General features: G+C 46.5%; 1 protein-coding gene across 3 annotated transcripts in view; it reads left to right on the top strand.

The window, feature by feature from the left end:
• Nucleotides 1–22,966, top strand: part of CFAP61 (cilia and flagella associated protein 61) — a 1,856,219-nt gene that overhangs the window by 1,683,585 nt on the left and 149,668 nt on the right. The gene's annotated exons all lie outside the window — the stretch shown is intronic.

The raw sequence follows: 22,966 nt of genomic DNA, 5'->3' as shown, positions 1-22,966 counted from the left end.
ACGTGAGGGGGAGGTACTTCCGGGGTCAGGAGGTAGTGCTTCCGTGTTTCCGCCGTTCCGGATTGGGTCCTGGAACAGAGGACAGAGGGTTGGACATTTGGTGGGTTGGGCTGCTACTGTGGACGCTCTGGCCGGGTTCCCTGTCGTACGGGAAGGACTGCAATACCGTGGTGTGTGACGGGTATGTGGGGCCGCCGTATCACAGTTGGTAACAGTACGTTGTGTCATAATCAGATGTGTCCTCTAACATTTCAATGCTTGAAAAATCAGTAGATTGTTCTATATCAGACAACATATTTACAGTTTCAAAATTCCAATCATCAGAAAATGTAATGGAAATAATGATATAATTTAAAGAAATTTTGAATACATTAGGTATTTTCAAATGGGACCAAATACATCATATGAAACTCCGTCCCAAACTATATCATCAGGAATTGGAACAGCTGTATTGTTCACGAAGGACAGGTCTCTTTGTTCACGATGAGATGACCTATGAGGTTTCAGGACCAAGTTCACATTGGAAACTGCAGCTCATTCTGGGAGATAGTTTCCATTCATGAGTAAGCAAAAGACAGTCAGTAGGCCAATCCAAAATAGAAAAAACAATATTCCAGTAATCATCCAGAGCTGTAGCCAAGGTGATACTAGGTAAGTCTTTTCAGAAAAATGTAGAAGTCATGAAGTTGTTGTTTACGGGAAACTTGAGCTGGCATTGTTATAGGTTCACTGGGATCCAGAGAGAAGGTATCAAAATCGATGAAGTTCCCAGATGCAGTTCAATCTATTGTTTGGTAGCTCAGCAGCTTTCGTTAAACTGGCAGACGTCTTTTGTAGAGTCATATTGATGTAGACATTGGTTGTAGGCCGAATTGATATTTGTCTTTTATTTGAGTTTTGATGTTCTGTTTCAACAGGAACAAGTTCCATTTCATTGTTGGAATATCCATTATTTTGTATTGGTGATCTTCAAATGTTATGAGTCTTTCTTTCTGAACTTCCTGTATGGTTGCGTGATGAGAGAGTCGGCTGCCCAGGAGCCCACGAGGCCTCCTATTCAGTATAGGCCACATAGTGTGGTTTGATCAGATTGATGGAGACAAATCTCATTTCTTTTTTTCCCGGCAAGAGGCGGTAGAAGTTCTGTTCTTGTTCCTTTAACAGCCGTGGCAGGTACAGACTTTCTATATGATGGTCCAAATTCTTTTTTGTCCACAATCTTTTCTCCAACCAGATCCCCGACTTTCGGGATGCAGGCAGGTCTTGCCATGACTGATGTGACTTCCCCGGTGGTGGTGCGTTTTACTTGCACGTTGCTTTTTAGTGCCTGGAATTCATTGAGATACTGTAAAACAGCCAAACGTTTATTGATGTCAAATGGTTTTTCATCCGCCACTGTGCTTTCACAATCGAGATTAGGTACCCACATTCTCGTCCTAAATAGGACTTTTTAAGGAGTGAAACCTCCTAAGAAACTTCTTGGTATATTGTTAGGAGCCCTCTGGACCCTGTATAAGTGATTGACCCAACTACCACCGGAACCTAATATCCTTGCTGTTAAAGATTGATTTAAGTCTCGGTTTTTCCTCTCTACAATCGAAATTTCCCTTGGGATGGTACGGAGAGGAGTACCGCAGTGGAACACCCAAACTTTCCATGGCTTCCTTGAAAGCCCTAGAGCTAAATGTGGGATCACGGTCAGAATGTAATGTGCCAACTGCGTATGTCCTTATAAAGACTTACAAATCTTTTATAACCGTTACCCATAGGAGTCTAGAGCATGAATCCATTGCCACAAAGATATGCATACAAACCCCATCTGATTGTAGGTGGCTGCAGTGGTCCAAATAGACACAAACGGGTGGTCTGTCGAATATTAGTGAAGGTGGTTGCGCTGGACGCACTACAGTGTAACCCTTCATCTGCTGACAGATGTCACACTTTAGGACAAAATTCTATGTCTGTTTAGTTAATCCTGGCCACCAATAGCGTTATTTCAGTAAAGAAACTGTTGCAGTAACTCCTGCGTGTGCAGAACCTAGTCCCTCATGTGCAGCTAGTATTAAGCCTAATCTCTGATCTATGTTTGGTATTACTCTATCCCCCACTCCTGAAATTTGAGCATACGGAATATTTTTTGCATCTAACTTGTAGGAGTTCTTGAGTGGAAATCCTTTCGGTAAGACTGTGCTGTTTTTACTTGAAGCAATGACAGCTACCGTTATCTGTCCGTCTATTCTCGTACTAGAACTGGTGATTGCAGCTATGGCAGCAGTTTGTACTGCCCCTTTTGCGGCTTCATAGTCAAAGAATTCCCTTCAACATGAATGCCATCACGTTGATGACTCAGCGTGTGTATCACGTGAGCTCTCTGTAGTTTGTTTTTCAACTCAGCTACCTGTTCCCATAGCAATTTATGCTTAATTGTGCCACCTTTTGAGTCTTTAAACCCATTTTGATCCCAGTAGTGTAGATATTCATTGTATGACTGGACACAGTAAAAAGAATAGCACACAATCATTGTGGGGAATTCTCGATCCGTATTTATTAGGGCCAGTAACAGGGCTTTTAGTTCTGCCAGCTGTGCAGTGTGGTCTCCTAGAGACTGTGTCTTCATACTGCTAGAATGGAACTTGCCTTCCTGCATACGACCCTTCCCAATCGCACATGTGGCGCTGTATTGTTATTTACCACCCATGGTCGGTTGAGCAGAACCATCAGTGTAAATAACGTATTCATACTGATCTAGAGGCATTATTTAATTCAGCAGAGGATATTCTTGTTCGTATTGCAGGAATGCTTGTGTTTATAGTGTTGAGTCAAATTTTCATCTACATCTGTTGCAGTGAGAAAATGTGTCCATTGCTTTGCTCTTGGATGTAAAGCTTTATCATTTGAAACTCTTGCCTTTGTAACAGCCTCTAAGGCCCGTACTGGAGTTATGACAATTATTCGTTTCCCATGAGCCAGTGCTCGTTCCCTCACTACAGCGGTCTATACTGCTGTCAGAATTTTTTCTGTAGGAGCAAAACACATTTCAGCATTTGTGTACAAGTGTAATTTCTATGCTATGGGTACTGTTTCGCCTTCATTGAAGGTTAGGTAAGTATACCCTGATTAACCCGCTATAAAACGGATCACCAAATTTGTGGTGTTTACACATGTGTGTAGATGTTTTGAAGCTATCATGTCAGCTTGTAGAGAACAAAGGATGTCTGTGTGTTCCTGTGTCCAATGCCTAACTGAAAAATCAGGTCTTATTAGGTCGTAGAAAGGCTTCACTTTTTCTGCGTAATCTAAAATGTATGTTTTGCCAAACTCTAGGAATCCCAAAATGGATTGCAGGTTTTTCAATTATTTAGTAGGTTGGAGCAGCGCACACTTTTCTAAAAAGTTAACTTTCAGGCTTTTCCCTTCACTTGAAAGCTCATAGCCCTTCACTTGAAAGCTCATATCGGGAGAGGTGTGGCACCTCGGCCAGGGCGACTGACGCTGGAATCTGGGTATCTAGGTTCGATCCCCGGTGCCGGTGGCAGATTAGCCAAGCACCATGTGACTCTGGGCAATAGCTTGCTTAATCTTCCCGACGGCCCCAGCGCCTAAGGACCCTTACGGGTCATTGTTCGCGCTTTACAAATGTGGAATATATATATCCCAAAAATAGGACATTGAGGTGGGCTATTTTTGTTTTTTTAAACTAAATTTGTAGCCCTCAGAGGCGAGCCCCAAAATTATGTTGCTCGCCCTGGTCATGTGATCGTTTAAATAGTCATCCGTCAGATAAATATCATCTACATAGGACAATGCCTCCTCATCCAAATTCTGAAGTAACTCTGTTACCCTAGCGGAGAACAACCCAGGGCTATTCTTATACCCTTGGGGTAGTCAACAAAATTGACCAAGAGAACCGAGCGCTGAGAATGCTCTTGAATACCTGCTCCCAGGCGCTATATTGTGGCAGAAAAATCCATTTAAGATATCTAATGTTGGTTTGTATTTTTTTCGCACAATATTATTTTATCAATGCCGCACTGTGTGCATTCTGTACTGCAAATGTTTTAGTGCTTGTGTTCAGATGTCTGTAGTCTAAAACTTTACGGTATGAATTATCGGATTTCATTACGGGAAACAAAGGATTATTCATTGAAGAGGTGCAAGTTTCAATTACACCCTGGTATTCGAATTGATCTAAGATCTCCCTGAACTGTTTTTTCACTTCTAGTTTTATTGGGTAGTGTCTCTGTGGAGTTGGAGCAGTTTTTACTGGGATTTCATGGTGAGGTGAGTCAGCATCCCCCACAACATAGTTGTGATATAATGCTGGAGCAAGTGCTACCTCCTACTCCTGCGCGTATGTATGTTTTAAGTATATAGGAACGAGCTCGGAAAAAGCTGGTAAAATTTCCATTTCTCCCTTTGGGCAATCCATAACAATTTCAGGTGGCCAATCTTTTTCAACCAAAAGGATGTCATATCTATGAGTCAGGTTCTCCCAAAAAAGACCTTTAATTTTTTTCGGTTTGTCCCTCTCCATTTGGAGTGCTATTTCATATAACCTATGTGGGACACTTACCCGTGTATCAGGTGTTTCCACTGTGATATGTTCATTCAACTCCACTGTCACCAGAGATTCCATCAAGATCTGGTGAGCTATTGTTAGTTCTACTGCGCTGTCTAGCATTGTCAGAGCCCATTCCCCGTTCAGAAGTTGAGTCCTCAGAATTCGGGGTATTGCTAACTTTAAGACCTACTACTTTCTTCTTATTAAATTGAGGTTTTGATTTTGGTTTCTCTTCTTGTTTGGAAGTATAATCTGAAGCGCGTTGCGTGTCTCTGGACTTTGTACGCACTTCTTGTCTGTGTTCTGGCCGTCCTTCCCTCTCAGAGTTTTTTGATGAAGCCTGACAGGAATGTGCATCAGTATCCTGATACGTATCAGGGTTTTTAATGTTATCACAATTCCTACGGTTGTACTTCCTTTCGGAGGGCTCCTGTTGAGGAGGCCCTCCTCTGGATTGTGATCTGTTCTCTCTATTCTTTTGTTTTTTATTGATACCCCATTTCTTCTTGGAAGAATCAGGTGCTTGCTTGGTGTTCTCTTTTTCAGGACCACCCATTAGTTGAGGTTTTGTTGCTCTAGCTCCCAAACTATCTCTACCTAATTCAGCATAGGTGTCTTCTAATAATTTTAGGTAATTCATGTTCCTGTTGTAAAGGAGTGAAATCCCTCAGGTGTTGGCGTATTGCCACTGCTGCTGCCTCCCCTTTTATGTTTGCTAATATAATAGCTGATACCTGGGCAACATTTCCTAACAATTTCATCCCTAAGTTCAAAGCAGGTCCTGCCAAACACTCATTCTGTATCTGCCTTAATACATCTGGTATTACTACTAATGAAGGGATACCATGAGTTCTGGTATATATGGCAGCGAAACCAGTACCCCAAGAGGTACAGTCCTCTATCAGGTGAGCTATCCCCATTGGCAAGCAGATTGTTAGCATTCTGTGTTTTTCTTGAGGGCTTGTGTGTGGAAATACTGCCTCTAGCTGTGTTATTTTTTTAGCTATCCAGAATGGCATTTGCTCACGTCTAGTGTGCATTTTACCCATAACTTCGTGTAGCGTTTTTGGTGTTATTTTCGTTGTAGATCCCTGAATTTGTACTGCTGGTGTAGCCGTTGCTGCTGAAGTGTGAGTGTTCTCATCACAAACTGTGTCAGGTTTCTATAACGTTTTATTGTTTCTTTATGAAGTGGACTTAAGTCTGCTACTGGCATTGTGTCAATGTCTGGATGCAGTGTGTAAACCACTAGGACTGGCCAAGTTGTTCCATCTCTTCCGAGCAGACCGAGTCTCACTTTTTCTTTTGTGTGTGGGAGGGCGCCTTTGAGCCAGTTTATGTGCTCCTGGTAGGTGAGCGGAGGTTCAATGTCCTCATATGGACAGTATTCATCTGGTGTTTCATCTTTAGTATAAGAATGAAATGTATGTGTTTGTGCATCTGCTTGTGGGAATTTAACCCATGAATAGAATACCTCTGTTCCTTATGACTCATGTGCCTCAATCATGAATGTTACTTTTCCACCCCTAGCTGTGACTCCATAATCTGCTAGTTTTAAAGTAAGGTCAGTTCTGACATTATCTGAAATGTTTATTTCATCTTTTTCTTCCTCCCTTGCTGCAGCACTTTGTGCTGCCACATTGGCATCTTCGTCAGCCATTATTTTGATGCAGGAAAAAGTTTCAAGGAAACTTAGACAAGGTTTTATACCCAATAGTAACTAGTTGTCCTTCAAGCTTGATAAACCTACAGCTCATACATAGGAAATGCCTACTCAGCTGAGGCGGATAGTTCCTCTCCCACTCCAGAAGTCGCTGGGAAAATGTGAGTAAGGGTCTCTGAGAATAGCTTGACTGAACTACTCAGATCTGATTAATAAATAAGTACTAAACCAACGTTTGCGGTGTCAGGTCTTGTAGTTCATATAAACCTACATAGGATCTTTGCCTTTAGACAACATAGACTGTGGGATTGGTGTCCAGACTGATTCCAGACACCCACACCGGATATGTTTGCCTGTATACCAGCTAGCTCACAGTGCCACTAGGAACCCCTCTTACCAAGGAGAGAATAGTTCTTGGTAACTATCGAACATGACAACTCTGTCCCATCAGGGATTGTGGAAACGGTGCGATACTTTTCGCTTAGTCCATCGTGCTCACTTTGTCTCAGAGAGATACACAGAATAAACGGTGGGGATGTTTCAATAAGCATTTATTGAACCAGCGTCATTCTAGTGTAAAATGGGTGTGCTGAATTAACCATTAGACAGAAACAGATATAAATGATTATACGCACCAACAGAATAAAAGGATGGTAGATTTCTACCATAGTACTAAAACAATGAAAACAGGCAGGTATAAAAATGCATGACAGTAATAATGCGTACTCCTACGATGCAACCCTACCTAGATGTACCTAAGTGTACCTAGCATGTATGTAGGTGTAGAGCCAAGAACCCCTTTAGGATAAAGTCAACCCCATTATCTGAAGTAAGAGACTGTGGGACCCCGTCTTGGTCTCGAGATGGACACCCCACGAGGGATGTCAGACCACTGAGAGCTTGAGTGTCTGCATGCCGGAACCTCAGCGGCTTGCGTCAGTCAGTGTGTCAGCATGGAAGTCCTTTTTCATCTCCCCCTGCCTCAGCAAAGATGTGGTGTTTATATACCCTTATACATAGTTATTATTCAGGAGATGGTAGTCCTGCTGAGTTTCCAAGAATCCTCATGCATAATGAATGAGGCTAGTTTTCTGGGAAACCCCCACATCCTGTAAGCAGTACCGTAACTAGGTAGAAAGTCAGTCTTAAGAACCGTTATGTAGTGTAATGGCAGGGGAAATCTAGGTGAAAGGTTAGGTTGCTCCCTGAGCCTATATTGGGGTGCCTGTATGAAACATAACAATGCAGAGACCACTAATAGGGTAGAACTGAACGTGGACGATGTACTGATCTTCCTGATGATCCAGAAGCAACAGCATCCTGCAGATAATCTGAATATTTGGGGACATTTCAGACTTATGTGCCAATCCATCAAAATAATCACTTACTGTAGTAAATGACCGCCCACAAGATCTGAGCAAGCAAATTAACTGCCTGTGATTAGGGAGAGACTTCACTACAGCTGGGTGTTTGTGTTGCAGGATGCTATCGTGGCATGGGCAAGAAACATACAATGATCAATACAAAAGTGTATGCAGTTCCTAACTATTACAGTGGGATAAGAGGGTTAGGAGGCCATAAGTTACAGGGGGAACAGAGAGTTCCCCTGTTGGAATTAGGGCCCCTGGCTGGGTGTCATGCTTCATCATAGGGCTTGCTCCTCATCAGATCGGCGCTGCAATACCTGACGGGCACCCAACGAGGGGCTCTTTGGCAGAGATATTTTATTCCAATTAGCCTTATGGTGCCGTGGGAGTGAGGGGCCTAAAAGTGTAGATGGAGGGGGTGGTGGTGAATGAACCAAAGAACGTTAAAACAGGAAATGGAAGAACCAGAGAGAACAATTTTATTCAATAGGGCTTACAACCTGATTAAAAACTGGATGGCAAACTTCTGAGGTAATGTCTCAGGATTGGCGCTCTGTCAGATGGTCAAGATGTTTCTCGCCTAGTAGTCATACGATCTAGCGGCGATTCGTCAGGACCAATATGCGCAAATCTATCTACACGAAGGTGGTTGTCTGGTAATATGTCCCTGATAAACCAACCTAAACAAACCTATAGTGTAGTACATGTAAAGGGATGACCAACCTAATGGAACAAAAACAAGTATTTAGACAACAAGTTCATTAATGCAGTCAAATACAAAGCACACGTGTCCCATAAAAATGACATGCTCAAAGCACACAGTGGTAAAAATTAAAAATAAAGTGAGAGCCAAGTCAGTGTCAATCCCTAAGATATTACAACAGCTTTTGAATAAGTATGGTGGAACACCCACCATGGCAGCATAAAGAAATAATTCACCCTAATTTGGTCAGTAACTTACAGCATCGACAAAAGTAGGCACTGCAATCCGATAGAATTGCAGGCAAGTGTTTGTGATGCAGGATGCTTCCTTGGCATGGGCAAGAAACATACAACCCTTCCTTGACAAGTTAACAAATGACACTAAATACTGGACACAACTGCCACTGCTGTTGCTGGGCAGATGGTGACATTGCCCCACTTTCTATACCAACTATAGAATTTCCTGTGCGACCTGCAGCGCTTCTTCTTTGATCGACTTGTGTCCATACTCCAGAGATCCCTGTGGAAACAGGGGGATTCCAGGATAGTGTTATCTAATTGCATTCAATCCACTAATGAGGGAGGTATTGCAGCTGTGGATATGGTATCCTACTGCAGACACTCACATTTGCTCATTATGAATGAGTGGAGGTATGCCACATAGGGCAACCTGGCTTTTGCTTCTTAAAAATAGGTATCAGTGGGGCACCTACTATATGGAGAACAGACAGACATGTTGCTCCCCTGTGACTAAACTGATGCTGTGGTTCTGGTAGGAGACCCTAAAAACCATGGGCTGGGGTGGACCGCTGACTAGAGAGACTCCCCCCTCGAAGGGCAGGATGTTGTCACAAGTGTTGGCGTTAGAAGGCTTCCAGATATGAGAGATTATTGGAATGTCCAGTCTGGAAGACACAAAGCAGGGAGGGGCAATGTGATCCTATTAGGACCTCCATGGGGAATACAAAATACAGTGAAGTCATTTTTTGCGCTACCTCCAGCTGAGGCATGCATTCACACTCTGCATAAAGGGGTTGGAGGAGCTCCCAGATTTCAACCCCTTGGAGGCCAAACTGCTCATGGGGTAGCTGGATTATCGCAAAATAACCAAGTCTATTGCCCTCTGATCAACAAGTGTGCAAACTCTTTTGATAAACTTCACCTAGCTTGGGAGCGGGATCTGTGCACCCCTGAAGACAAGGAGTAGGGAGAGGTGATGGCAGCCCAAGAGAGGTAGCCATAACACCACAATTTCACCTAATAAAGTTAATATTACCCCCACAAAACATATTGCACCCAGCTCTCACTTTGGAAGATGGGGGTGATTGCTTGCCCCGATGCCTCATATGCTCCTTGATATTGGGAGATTTCTTGCATACTATATGGGTTTGCAGTGAACTCACCCCCTTCTGGGAATCCGTATTCACAGACATGAGCAGGGTTCTGGGATGGACGCTGCACCCTGACTCAAAACTGGCTGTTCTCCACATAAAACCAGAGGGAGAAGCTAACATATCAGCAGCTAAAAGAGAAGTAGCCTGTCGTTGTCGTGACACGGAGACTCCATCAGCGAAGGGCTTGGACAGCTGAATGACTGCAGAACGACCTATTTATGAGGCCAGCAGGATGGCCACATAAAAACCTCAAGATTTGGGGGGCCTTGTGTTGTGCTCCGGGCATAACTCTGGCTTCCATACTTCCCCCTAATATTTTATATGGTTGGTCTATGAACACGGCTCAGTTTGGGACGTTCGGCTACAGTGCCTTGATGCCTTCGGGTAATTGTTGCACTTTATAAAAATTTAATCATATCATCTGTGTGACACTTGGTGAAGAAATATGGGACTATAAAGCCTGACACCATGGAGAGAGGGATAGAGGAGGATATTTGGGGTAATCAGGGAGACAACCATGTAGACTGTTGAAAGTTGGAAACAGAGCATGTTTTATTTGTGTACTGTTGTTATTGTGCATATATGCTACGCGTGTTGGCAGAATCAAAAATCCAATAAAACTTGTTATGTAAAAAAATGTTGGTTAGTTTTGCTAAGCACTAAAGGGTTGAACTCGCCCAATAAGAGTACATAGATTTTGCTCAATTGTAGCTAGAGACAGTTGACATCATTACCTTACAAGAAACATATATTCAGACACAAATATAAGGCAATGTTAAGACACAAACAGTACCCACATACATTTCAATCCTGGTCTGGCCCAAAGCATAATGGGATGCCCTTCTTCATTCATAGATCTTTTGGATTTATGCCTGTTGACCATAAGAAGGATAAGGAGGGGAACTATGTCATGGTCTCAGGCCTTATACAGGTTAGACGCGTCACACTAGCAACGGTATCTGAACTTATTCCTTGCATCTTTTCTTAACACACTAGCTAACTTTGGCAGAGACAGGTCAGGTTCAAATGCAGCCAACTGAGATGCCTTCTCGAAAACGGTAAAAAAGAAAAAAATCACATTAGGGACACTGGGCCGGCGAGATCCAGGGAGAGAACATAAGGTAGACCAAATAGACTACACTTTCTTTTCACATGTCCATATGATGGACTCATTTATAAATTATCCACTGGCTGAGTGACACCTTAATGACTGTGTTGCATAATACTAAAGAGCATCCAATAGTGATCTTGGACCATGCTCCAATTGAGTTATTCTTTCTTTCGATTTGTCAGGTGCATAATACTAAAGTGCATCCAATAGTGATCTCGGACCATGCTCCGATTGAGTTATCCTTTCTTTGCTACTCCCTGACTGGCTACTCCAAACTCACATAAAATATTCTTAGATATGAACATCCCAGACGAGGTGGGCTATGAATGTACCTGGAATTAATTCACTGCTATCCTTCAGTGTAAATACAGTGAGGAATGGACCAATTTAAAATGAACCAGAAGTCATCGAAAGGGAACTGGACAACAACCCAAAACAACTCACGGTGCTGTTTTTTTTATGTAGAGTCTCATTACTAAGGATTAAATGACATGCTATTGCTACAAAAAAAGCGGAGTTCACCCTGTTGGGCCTCAAGAAAACACCATAGGATCAAAATAGCAAATTATGGCCACATCTTTCAAGACAACTGCAATGGAAAATAGAGAGTGGGTATATAGAGAATATACAACTCCCCTCGAGATGAGTCATGACCTCTGAAGTGGAGAAGTATAGCATAGGAATTATTAGATTATTATACAGCACTCTACATGGCAGATCCTCAGCGCAGCGTGAACATTAGCATCCATTCCCCATTCCACACAGGCTAAAGAGATGCACTGGAGACACCAAGTATATAACTTGAAGTACTAGCTCCTATCCAGTCTCTCAAAATGCATAGTGCACCTTACTGAGGCAGCTTCACAGTGAATTTGTATAAGTACTTTGCTTTTACTTTGGCCCCACACCAGACAAATTTCCGTAGTCCATTTATAAAAGAGAAAATTCTAATTAACTCACTGGAAGAAGCGAATATTTCCCTAACAGTAAAACCAGGTACAGATACCAATTCATGTACCGCCTACAGGATCATAGGATTATTTAACATTGACACTAAAGTGAGCAGCTCAGTTCTATCAGACTGGTCCCTCACAGAAACTGACAAACTATGGACACAAGTGGATCAGACAGTGGTGGGAAGAAACGTATAGGACTTGGTACTGAAATAAGAGTTTGGCAGACTGGGTGCCCGAGTACCCTGTCCATGAATCCCTTGGTCCGCCCACTCTATGATGAGTCTGGGAGACCAGCAGGGCTGATGGCAGTGCCCCTCTGGCTCTGCCATCAGAAAACGACATAAACGGCTTGGCGAAGGCGTCACTGTCAGTATAAAAATATTTGACCGCCCACCCTATTCAGAGAAGACAGTCTAATGTTTGTTTTTCCTCTTCAGTACCTCCAGGGAACACCTGGTGGTCGCAAACAGAAAACAATTACTATGGACCCCCGCACCCTGGGAAAAAATGCAGAGGTATCTGGGTCATTAGTAATTTGTTTTCCAAAAACAAACTCCCACTTTGGAAGTTTGTGTTGAAAAAACCAATAAGTTTGATGAGTAGAAGTAATGTCCTCCATATTTAATCTGTCCTGAACGACAGATTAAATATCACTATACTATAAATTATCCCTTAATAAGGAAGCCAAAGCATGATGGGCCAACAAATGCAGGGGCGGCTCTTCCACTGAGACGAAGGAGCGCTGTTCCACTGCTCTAAGAGCAGAGCACACTAAAAACAAAATGCTAATAACAGAACATTATTATAATTTTATTTTTAGTCTTTCTTTTAGCTCCATGGTAGGGCGGGCGGAGCTGGTCTCGCGTGACGCCAGCAGGGGGAGGAGTGTTGGCTGCACCATAAGTACGTATGGCGGTTTGGCCATCCATCTTAGGCAGTCCAAACTATCATGAGCACTGTGCATGTTCTCCACACGTGTTGGGCCGGCCAAACTGTCATGAGCACTGTGCATGTTCTCCACCGTCTGTATTGGACAGCCTGGGTGGAAAACATGTACAGGCTCCACATCTCTCTCTGAGCACCCAACATCGGCGCTCAGACCAATCATAATGCTGATGTAAGGCAGCATTGTGATTGTCTAGGGGAGCCTGGGTGCTTCCGAGAGGCAGGATACAGCATTGATATAGAATAGAATAGAATAGAAACCATTTGTAAAGCGCCTGGTTACTCAAAAACAGAGTGTCCCCGCGCTGAAAACTGCAAAGGAGCTCAGAGGAATAAACACAGGTAGGTCAGACATGGGCAAGGGAAGGGGAGGAGATTAGGTGCGAGGGAAGAGGAAAATTTTCAGTTTTCCTCGAAATCTAATTTCAGAGGGTTCCATACGCATCTCGAGTGGGAGTTTGTTCCAGCCCTTGGCAGCCAGGTATCTGAACGAGGAACCACCCATCTTGGCTCTAGTGATCTGAGGGATTTTGAACAGCATCGTACCAGAAGATCTTAGGTTCCTGGTGGGCCGATGTATTGTGAGTAGGCAATGTAGATAACCTGGACCGGTGCCATGGGCTGTACGGTGGGCAAAGCATAAAGACTTAAATTTAATTCGCTCCTTGATGGGGAGCCAGTGGAGTTTGGACAAGGCCGATCTCCCTGAGGCTCTTCGAGGAAGCTTGAGCACAAGGCGCGCAGCGGCATTCTGAGCGCACTGGAGTTGATGGATACCCTTCTTGCTCAAACCCAGTAGCAAGGCGTTCCCATAGTCCAGATGGGGGGTTACTAGGGCATGGACAGTGGTCTTTCTGGAGTCCATGGGAAGGAGGTCTAGTACCTTCCGAAGGACCTTCAGTACGCTGAAGCATCTTGCTGTGACTTTGTTAACATGAGGTTTGTATGAAAGGTTAGAGTCCAATGCTATGCCCAGGTTACGCACCGAAGCCACAGGACAAGGCGGACTGCCAAGTTCCGCAGGCCACCACATGTGAGACCATGCGGAAGAAGATTTTCCTACCACCAGCAGCTCGGTTTTGTCGCCATTAGGCGAAGGCAATTGTTGTTCATCCAAGCTGCCACGGAAGAGAGACAGTTGGAGAAATTGGTGGCATCTTCGCTGTGGTCGGGCGTAAGTTTGAACATCAATTGGGTGTCATCAGCGTAGCTGACAATGCCCACCCCATAACTCTCAACTATGCGAGCCAGGGGTTCCATATAGATATTAAACAAGGTGGGGCTCAGACTCGAGCCCTGAGGAACCCCATGGCTCACCTTTCTGAGAGAGGACTTAAAGGGGGGGCAATTCATCTGAAAGTTCCTGTTGGCCAGGAAGGAATCCAGCCACGCAAGGGCTGACCTCTTTACTCCCATTCCAGATAGCCGAGACAGCAGTGTTGAGTGCAGCACGGTGTCAAAGGCTGCACTTAGGTCTAAAAGTACCAACGCTGCTGTCTCTCCCTCATCCACTATGCGCCTAAGACTCTCGGTGGAGAAAAGTAGGGCTGACTCCGTAGAGTATTATTATTATTATTATTATATGCTTCTATAGCGCCTGAATAAATCCCCGAAGGGGTATCTCCGCGCTCATGTTGGAAAAGGGGATTGGACCTGTGTCTGATCATTACAGAGGTGAGAAATCATAAACTGGATTAATTAGTGCTGAAAAGATGGGTCTTGAGAGTTTTACGAAAGGATAAGTGATTGGTGATTAGTTTAAGTTCAAGGGGAAGGGAATTCCAGAGAGCAGGGCCTGTATGTGCCAGAGCCCGACCACCTTGACGGGATTTTTTTATTTTGGGGACCTGAAGTAAATGAAGATTACTCGATCGAAGTGATCGGCCTGGCACATAGGGTTGAAAGGCTCTGGTCAAATATTTAGGGCCCTTTCCTGTCAGGCATCTATGAATAGTACAAAGGATTTTGAATTTTGTACGTTGCCGCACTGGCAACCAATGAAGCTTGGCTAGTAGAGGGCGGGAGGGAGTTCTAGATGGAACATTGAGAACCAACCTTGCCGCCGTATTCTGGACCACTTGTAATTTATTTAGTTGGCCTTCATTAGTTGACAATAGAAGGCCATTACAGTAGTCCAGTCTACTAATCACTAGTGCCTGGACTAGGGTTTTCCTGTGACCATCAGGTATATAAGGGAACACCCTTTTTAATAGTCCGATGGCCCTGAAGCATGTGCCCGCAACTTGGTTGACATGATGTTTAAAAGTCAGGGCCTGATCGAATAACACCCCCAAGTTTTTGACCATCTGCTTTGGCACAGGGACTGGTCCTAATTCTGTGGGCCACCATTCCCCAGGCCATGATGTTGCCGCCTCCCCAAACAGTAAGACTTCCGTTTTGCCCACGTTGCATTGAAGGCAATTCTCGGCCATCCAATTTGCGACGGCTCTCATACCTTCAGCAAAAGATTTTTGCAGGGCAGGGGTGAAAGTTTTAAAGGGGAACATCAGCTGGGTGTCGTCAGCGTAGGATATCGGGGTAAACCCATAAGGCCTCACTAAGTCGGCCAGGGGGGCCACGTACACATTAAATAATGTGGGGCTAAGGCATGAGCCCTGTGGCACACCCCTGGTGAGCTCCCTAGAGGTGGATTTATGGGAGCCCAACCTGACCTCTTGAGAGCGGCCGGAGAGAAAACTTTCCACCCAGGACAGGGCTGTACCTCCCACCCCTACATCCCTCAGACGACCGAGAAGCACTTTGTGGGACACCGTATCGAAAGCAGCAGACAGATCCAACAGCACCAGAATCATAGATCCCCCACTATCCAGTGTCAACCTGATGTTATTGGTCACTTCAAGTAGGGCTGATTCGGTGCTGTGGTTAGGCCTGAACCCAGATTGTGAGGGGTCCAGGCCTTCTGCTGCTTCCAGGTGATTCGATAGGTGGGTGTTTACGTGCTTCTCTGTCATTTTACCGATGTAGGGTAGGAGGGAGATGGGCCGAAGGTTGGAAAGGTCTGTCCAGGGGGAGGTCGCCTTCTTCCTTATGGGGTTTACCACAGCTATTTTCCATTCCCTCGGGACTTGTCCTTTCGCCAGCGAGGTATTCATAACTGACTGAATGGAGGGTCCTAGGATGGAGATCAGAGAGGCCACCATTTTAGCAGGAAGGTGATCATTTGGGGAGCCGGTTTTCATGTGGGTAATGAGGAGTGGGAGGTCTAAATCACTGACAGGTGGAATAGTAAGAAAGGTGCTTTTTATAGGTGTCCAAGATACACATGAAGAGGGGGATCTAGTTCCTGTGCCTTGAGAAGCAATGATTTTATTATAAATCAAATTTATTTTATCTTCAAAGAAGATGGAAATCTCATCACACAGAGTCTGTGAGGCATCGTCAGGGCTCTCAGTAGCAGACGGTTTTACAAAGCTGAGCAGAATTTTGAATAATTCCCTCGGACAGTTACCCGCCTCCTCTAATTGTAAAGATAAGTTGTTTTTCCTAGCAAGTTTTATATTCTTGTAGTAGTTAGACTGAGCAAGTAGAAATATTTCCTTTTCCTGCTCTTTTTTTGATTTCCTCCACGCTTTTTCAAGCCTCCTACATTTCTGTTTTTCTTTCCTAAGGTCAAGGGTATACCACTTTTCTTGTTTAGTAGGGGAATACTGCTTATGAAGTTTAAGCGGGGCAAGAGTATCTATAGCTTGGCGGATACAGTATTGATGGAGGAGAGGCAGCGGCTATCGACCCACAGGTAAGTGTTTTGGGGTTTTTTGACCTCGCCCTGCCCTCACCAAATCCCCTACCAACTGCCACTGACCAAATGCCTTTATTACTACCCCAACAACACCACCCTGATAATGTGGGATAAACGTACAAAGTATTATAACCTGACTTCTTTTCCATCTCTACACACCCCCATTCATTATAGCCCTGCCTTCACATCAATACTAGAACCAGCTTTTTGATAAGTGTGAGCAAGGAAATTGCCTGGCTGTTTCCAACATGTTTCATGGACTGAGGTTGTCTTTTAAAATGTGTAACATTTTAATGTAGACTACATTTTGCACAGGTCTTGTCCTTTAAATCAAAACACGTCATCATGTGACAACTTAGACACTGATCTGACAGGGGTGTCCCCGTTCTCCACTATTGTTTGCCAATTCCATGGAGCCCTTGGCGGTATCTGCCGGGATGGGATTCGGTTTCGGGGACTCTCTATAAGGAGGCTCACCATAGGATGCATTGTATGCGGACAATCTACTTCTCTTCCTGCGTAGCACGGAGAAGAACTGAGGGTAGCCAGTTCCATGTTGGAGATGTTTGGCCACTTATCTGGTTTGCGAGTCAACTGGCAAAAGTCTAGACTCTTCCCTTTAGAGCAGAAAGACGACCCCCCAGCAGACCTGACACACTTGCAATGGTAATCCCGATGCTTGGCCTACCTGGGGGTTAAGGTCTACCATGATAGGGTGACCTACTAGATGGAAATGTAGGACGCGCTGTTAGGTACCTGAGATCTTCTGTAAATGTCTGGAAGATGCTACCGCTTACAATGGCAGGCAGAATAGTGCTCCTGAAGATGGTGGCTTTCTCACGCCGTCTCAATTTTTGTAATAGTCAAGTCAAGTCAAGTCATAAAATTTGTATAGCGCACTACATACCCAGAGGGTTTCAAGGCGCTTAGGAAGGGGAGGAGGATTATTTGTCAAATATCCACGTTTTAAGCTGTTTTCTGAACGCTAGGTGGTTCTGGGTGAGACGAAGGTAAGCGGGGAGTGAGTTCCATGTTTTAGCAGCCAGGTAAGAAAAGGATATGCCTCCCATGGTGGTCTTGTTAATGCGAGGTACAGTGGCGAGGGCTTGGTTGGAAGAGCGTAGTTGGCGGGAGGGGGTGTAGAAGGACAGTCGAGAGTTGAGGCAATCTGGTCCGATGTCGTAAAGTGATTTGTGTGCGTGGGTGAGCAGTCGGAAAGTGATCCTCTTATTGACGGGTAGCCAGTGGAGGTCTTTAAGGTGACCAGAGATGTGTTCGTTGCGAGGGATGTCTAAAATGAGCCTGGCTGAGGCGTTTTGGATTCGTTGGAGTTTCTTCTGGAGTTTAGCGGTGGTACCTGCGTAGAGGGTGTTTCCGTAGTCCAGTCGGCTCGTGACCAGAGCGTGGGTGACTGTTTTCCTTGTTTCGGAGGGGATCCAGCGAAATGTTTTTCTGAGCATGCGAAGAATGTTGAAGCAGGAAGAGGATACGGCGTTGACTTGTTTGTTCATTGAGAGTGAAGAATCCAGGATGACGCCAAGGTTCCGTGCGTGGTCTGTCGGGACGGGTGCTTTTCCGAGGGCTTCCGGCCACCAGGAGTCGTCCCAAGCAGAGGGGGATGTGCCTAGGATGAGGACTTCTGTTTTGTCTGAGTTCAGTTTCAGACGGCTTTGTTTCATCCATTCGGCGACTTCTTTCATTCCTTCGTGCAGGTTAGTTTTGGCGGTGCTGGGGTCATTGGTGAGAGAAAGGATCAGTTGAGTGTCGTCCGCGTAAGAGATGATGTTGAGGTTGTGTTGGCGTGCGATGGCCGCGAGGGGGCTCATGTATACGTTGAAGAGGGTGGGACTGAGTGAGGATCCTTGAGGTACGCCGCAGATGACTTCAGAGGCCTCAGACTTGAATGGAGGAAGGCGGACTCTCTGGGTTCTTCCGGTGAGGAACGAGGTGATCCATTCAAGTGCTTTTCCTTGGATTCCGATGTTATTGAGGCGTTGTAGGAGGGTGTTGTGGCAGACTGTGTCGAAGGCTGCAGAGAGGTCGAGGAGGATGAGGGCGACTGTGTCTCCATTGTCCAGTAGAGTTCGAATGTCATCTGTTGCTGCGATGAGGGCGGTCTCAGTGCTGTGTTTTGCTCGGAAGCCAGATTGTGAGGGGTCGAGGGATTTGTTGGCTTCGAGGAAGGCGGCGAGCTGGTTGTTGACGGCTTTCTCGATGACTTTGGCCGGGAATGGAAGAAGCGAGATTGGGCGGTAGTTTTTGAGTTCGTTGGGGTCCGCTGTTGGTTTTTTCAGAAGGGCGGTGAGTTCAGCGTGTTTCCAGTCTTCTGGGAAGGTAGCGGAGTTGAAGGAACAGTTGATGACGTCTCGGAGGTGCGGTGCTATGACGGAGTCTGCTTTGTTGAAGATGTGGTGAGGGCATGGGTCTGTGGGGGATCCTGAGTGGATGGAATTCATCAGGCGGATGGTGTCCTCAGTGGAGATTGGGTTCCAGTCGTTAAGGGTGTTCATGGGGGGAAGATGGACAGCAGATGGTAGGGTGGGTTGGTTTCCGGGTTGGTTGTCAAAGCTGTTGTGGATGTCTGCGATCTTGTTGTGGAAAAAAGAAGCTAGGGAGTCGCATAGGGTTTGAGAGGGGGTGATGTCGTTGGAGTTGGCCGAGGGATTGGAAAATTCCTTGACGATGTTGAAAAGTTCCTTGCTGTTGTGAGCGTTATTGTCGAGTCGATCCTTGAATGCTGCTTTCTTGGCTTTTCGGATTAGTTGGTGGTGAGTGCGGGTGGCGTTTTTGAAGGCGTCCTTGGTGCTGGTGGTTGGGTCTTTTTTCCAGGCCTTTTCAAGGGAGCGGCAGAGTTTCTTGGACTTTTTGAGGTCATCGTTGAACCATGAGGCCTTCATGCTGCCAGGTTTGCTTTGGCGTTTTTTCAGTGGTGCCAAGGTGTCGGCGGTGTTGGATAACCATAGGGTGAGGTTAGCGGCGGCTTCGTTAGCGTTGGAGGAGGGGGCTGGGGTGTGTTGAAGGAGCGATGCGGAGATTTGGTCCGTGGTGATTTTGTTCCAGTTCCTTTTCAGGGTAGGTTGGAGGTGGATGCTGGGTTTTGGTTTGTTGTAGGTGAAGTGAACGCAGCTGTGGTCAGTCCAGAGGAGGTCCGTAGTGTGGCTGAAGGAGACATGGTTGCTGGAGGTGAAGATGGGGTCGAGTGTGTGACCTGCGATGTGGGTGGGGGAAGTGACTAGTTGTTTAAGTCCGAGGTTGGTGAGGTTGTCCACGAGGGTGGCGGTGTTGCGTCGTTGACCTTTTCGAGGTGAAAGTTGAGGTCTCCCAGAAGGATGTAGTCTTTGGAGGTGAGTGCGTGTGGGGTGATGAAGTCCGTGATGTCTTCACTGAATTTTGCGCGTGGTCCTGGTGGTCTGTAGAGGAGGGTGCCTCTGAGTGTGGTCTTGGGGTCAATGTGGATCTGGAAGTGAAGGTGTTCGGAGTTGGCGAGGTTGGCGTCAGAGCTGGTTGATATGCGGATTGATTTCTTATGGACGATAGCGATTCCTCCTCCTGTGCCGGTACGGTCCTTGCGAGTGATCTTATAGTCTTCAGGGATGGCAATGGTGATGTCTGGTGCGGAGGAAGCGTTCATCCATGTTTCCGTAAGGAAGGCGACGTCTGGAGAGATGGTGTCTAGTAGGTTCCATAGGTCAATGGCGTGTCTGTGGATCGATCGGGTGTTGAGAAGGATGCATTGTAGGTGGTTGGGGTCGGGAATCTGTGGTGTGGTTGTAGTGGAGATGTTGACGGTGCCGCTGAATTTGCAGGTGACGCAGGAGAAAGGCCCATGGGTTTGTCCTGGGGCAGCTTGGACTCAGTTGGGTGCGCGGCCGGGGTTAAGGGCTAGGAGGGAGGCGGCATCGTAGGTAATGCGGGGGGGCTGGGAGGCGCAAGGGGCAGGGGGTCTGGCGCTGGGCGCGGTCCAGGCTTGGACGGGCGTAGATGGGCTTACCTTTGGCGCACCTTCGGCGCGGGTTGGGCGCGGACGCTGCGCGTGAACGCTGCGCGCGGGAACTCCTGTCATATATGGATAGTGGAGGGGGAGGGGCGAGGGCGTCTCAGCTGGGAGGCGGGGCGGGCACACGAGGACAACAACAAACAAAATGGAGGCGGAGGGGGGAGCAGAGCGGAGCGCTGGAGACAAATGCGCTAACAGGGCTACAGCAGCAGAGGGCAATTACACAACCAAGCGCTAGCGAGGCAGAGCGCAAAATGGTCTACACAGCTGGTGAAATGTCACAAAAACCAAATCAGATTGCACAGTTTGATCAGACCAAGCGGAGCGGCGCTAGCATATAAAGCACACAGGAAATGGCAGATAAACAAAGCAGCGCTACGATATTAAACACAGCAGGCACTGAGAGAGCGTTTTGAAAGGCAAGTAAAGCAGAGCAGCGCGAGTAAAACCAGAAGCCTGCAAGAGACACTGGGAGCGACCTCTCTGCCTGAAGCGAGGAGCGAGTCACAACGAGTGAAGGGAGAGGAGCGCTATCTGTACTCTGTGGGAGGGCGTCTCAGCTGGGAGGCGGGGCGGGCACACGAGGACAACAACAAACAAAATGGAGGCGGAGGGGGGAGCAGAGCGGAGCGCTGGAGACAAATGCGCTAACAGGGCTACAGCAGCAGAGGGCAATTACACAACCAAGCGCTAGCGAGGCAGAGCGCAAAATGGTCTACACAGCTGGTGAAATGTCACAAAAACCAAATCAGATTGCACAGTTTGATCAGACCAAGCGGAGCGGCGCTAGCATATAAAGCACACAGGAAATGGCAGATAAACAAAGCAGCGCTACGATATTAAACACAGCAGGCACTGAGAGAGCGTTTTGAAAGGCAAGTAAAGCAGAGCAGCGCGAGTAAAACCAGATGCCTGCAAGAGACACTGGGAGCGACCTCTCTGCCTGAAGCGAGGAGCGAGTCACAACGAGTGAAGGGAGAGGAGCGCTATCTGTACTCTGTGGGAGGGCGTCTCAGCTGGGAGGCGGGGCGGGCACACGAGGACAACAACAAACAAAATGGAGGCGGAGGGGGGAGCAGAGCGGAGCGCTGGAGACAAATGCGCTAACAGGGCTACAGCAGCAGAGGGCAATTACACAACCAAGCGCTAGCGAGGCAGAGCGCAAAATGGTCTACACAGCTGGTGAAATGTCACAAAAACCAAATCAGATTGCACAGTTTGATCAGACCAAGCGGAGCGGCGCTAGCATATAAAGCACACAGGAAATGGCAGATAAACAAAGCAGCGCTACGATATTAAACACAGCAGGCACTGAGAGAGCGTTTTGAAAGGCAAGTAAAGCAGAGCAGCGCGAGTAAAACCAGATGCCTGCAAGAGACACTGGGAGCGACCTCTCTGCCTGAAGCGAGGAGCGAGTCACAACGAGTGAAGGGAGAGGAGCGCTATCTGTACTCTGTGGGAGGGCGTCTCAGCTGGGAGGCGGGGCGGGCACACGAGGACAACAACAAACAAAATGGAGGCGGAGGGGGGAGCAGAGCGGAGCGCTGGAGACAAATGCGCTAACAGGGCTACAGCAGCAGAGGGCAATTACACAACCAAGCGCTAGCGAGGCAGAGCGCAAAATGGTCTACACAGCTGGTGAAATGTCACAAAAACCAAATCAGATTGCACAGTTTGATCAGACCAAGCGGAGCGGCGCTAGCATATAAAGCACACAGGAAATGGCAGATAAACAAAGCAGCGCTACGATATTAAACACAGCAGGCACTGAGAGAGCGTTTTGAAAGGCAAGTAAAGCAGAGCAGCGCGAGTAAAACCAGATGCCTGCAAGAGACACTGGGAGCGACCTCTCGCCTGCCCTATGGATCCCGAAAGCACTATTTAAAGAATTGGACACCTTGATCACTGCATTTATCTGGGGGTTGGGAAACAGAAGGGTGGCCCTCTCAACGATGCAGAGGGCGGACTGGTGGTCCCTGATTTCGAGACATATAACATTGCAGCCCAACTGCAGTGGCTGGGCCAAGGACTAGCACACATACGCAACTCGGACCGGAATCTGTCTCCCTTCGTGCCGCCATTGACCGACCTCCTTAAAGTACTCCTCTGAGTGAGAAAGTCCAGCACGAGCGACTCACACAAGGTTCGGGTAATAACAAAATGCTGGAATAGAGGCTTACAGAAAATACGCACTAAAACTCCATATTCAGCTAATCTGCCCCTGGAGTTACTGCAGGCAATGCTGCATGGAGGAAGCCGGTGGGGACTGGATCAGTGGATAGAAGTGGGAGCGACGAAGGTAGGAGGCCTTTTTAGGGTCTCAAAGTTAGTCCTGTTCGAGGACTTCAGGGTGGAATTGACCTTCCCCAGGGGTCTTTTCTCTTGTGTAGAGCACCCACGACAGGGATAAGGAAACATTGGGGTGCGGGGGCTACTGAACCTAAAATATCCCAGAGCTGCTGCTATATAGCTCTCTCAGCGGGCACCATCAAGACGGTCTCCTGCCTATA

The sequence above is a fragment of the Lissotriton vulgaris genome, chromosome 6, assembly GCF_964263255.1.
Source record: "Lissotriton vulgaris chromosome 6, aLisVul1.2, whole genome shotgun sequence".
Lineage (NCBI taxonomy): Eukaryota > Metazoa > Chordata > Amphibia > Caudata > Salamandridae > Lissotriton > Lissotriton vulgaris.
The sequence above is the reverse complement of the archived record's forward strand: the minus strand, read 5'-3'. Positions and strand labels throughout refer to the sequence as shown.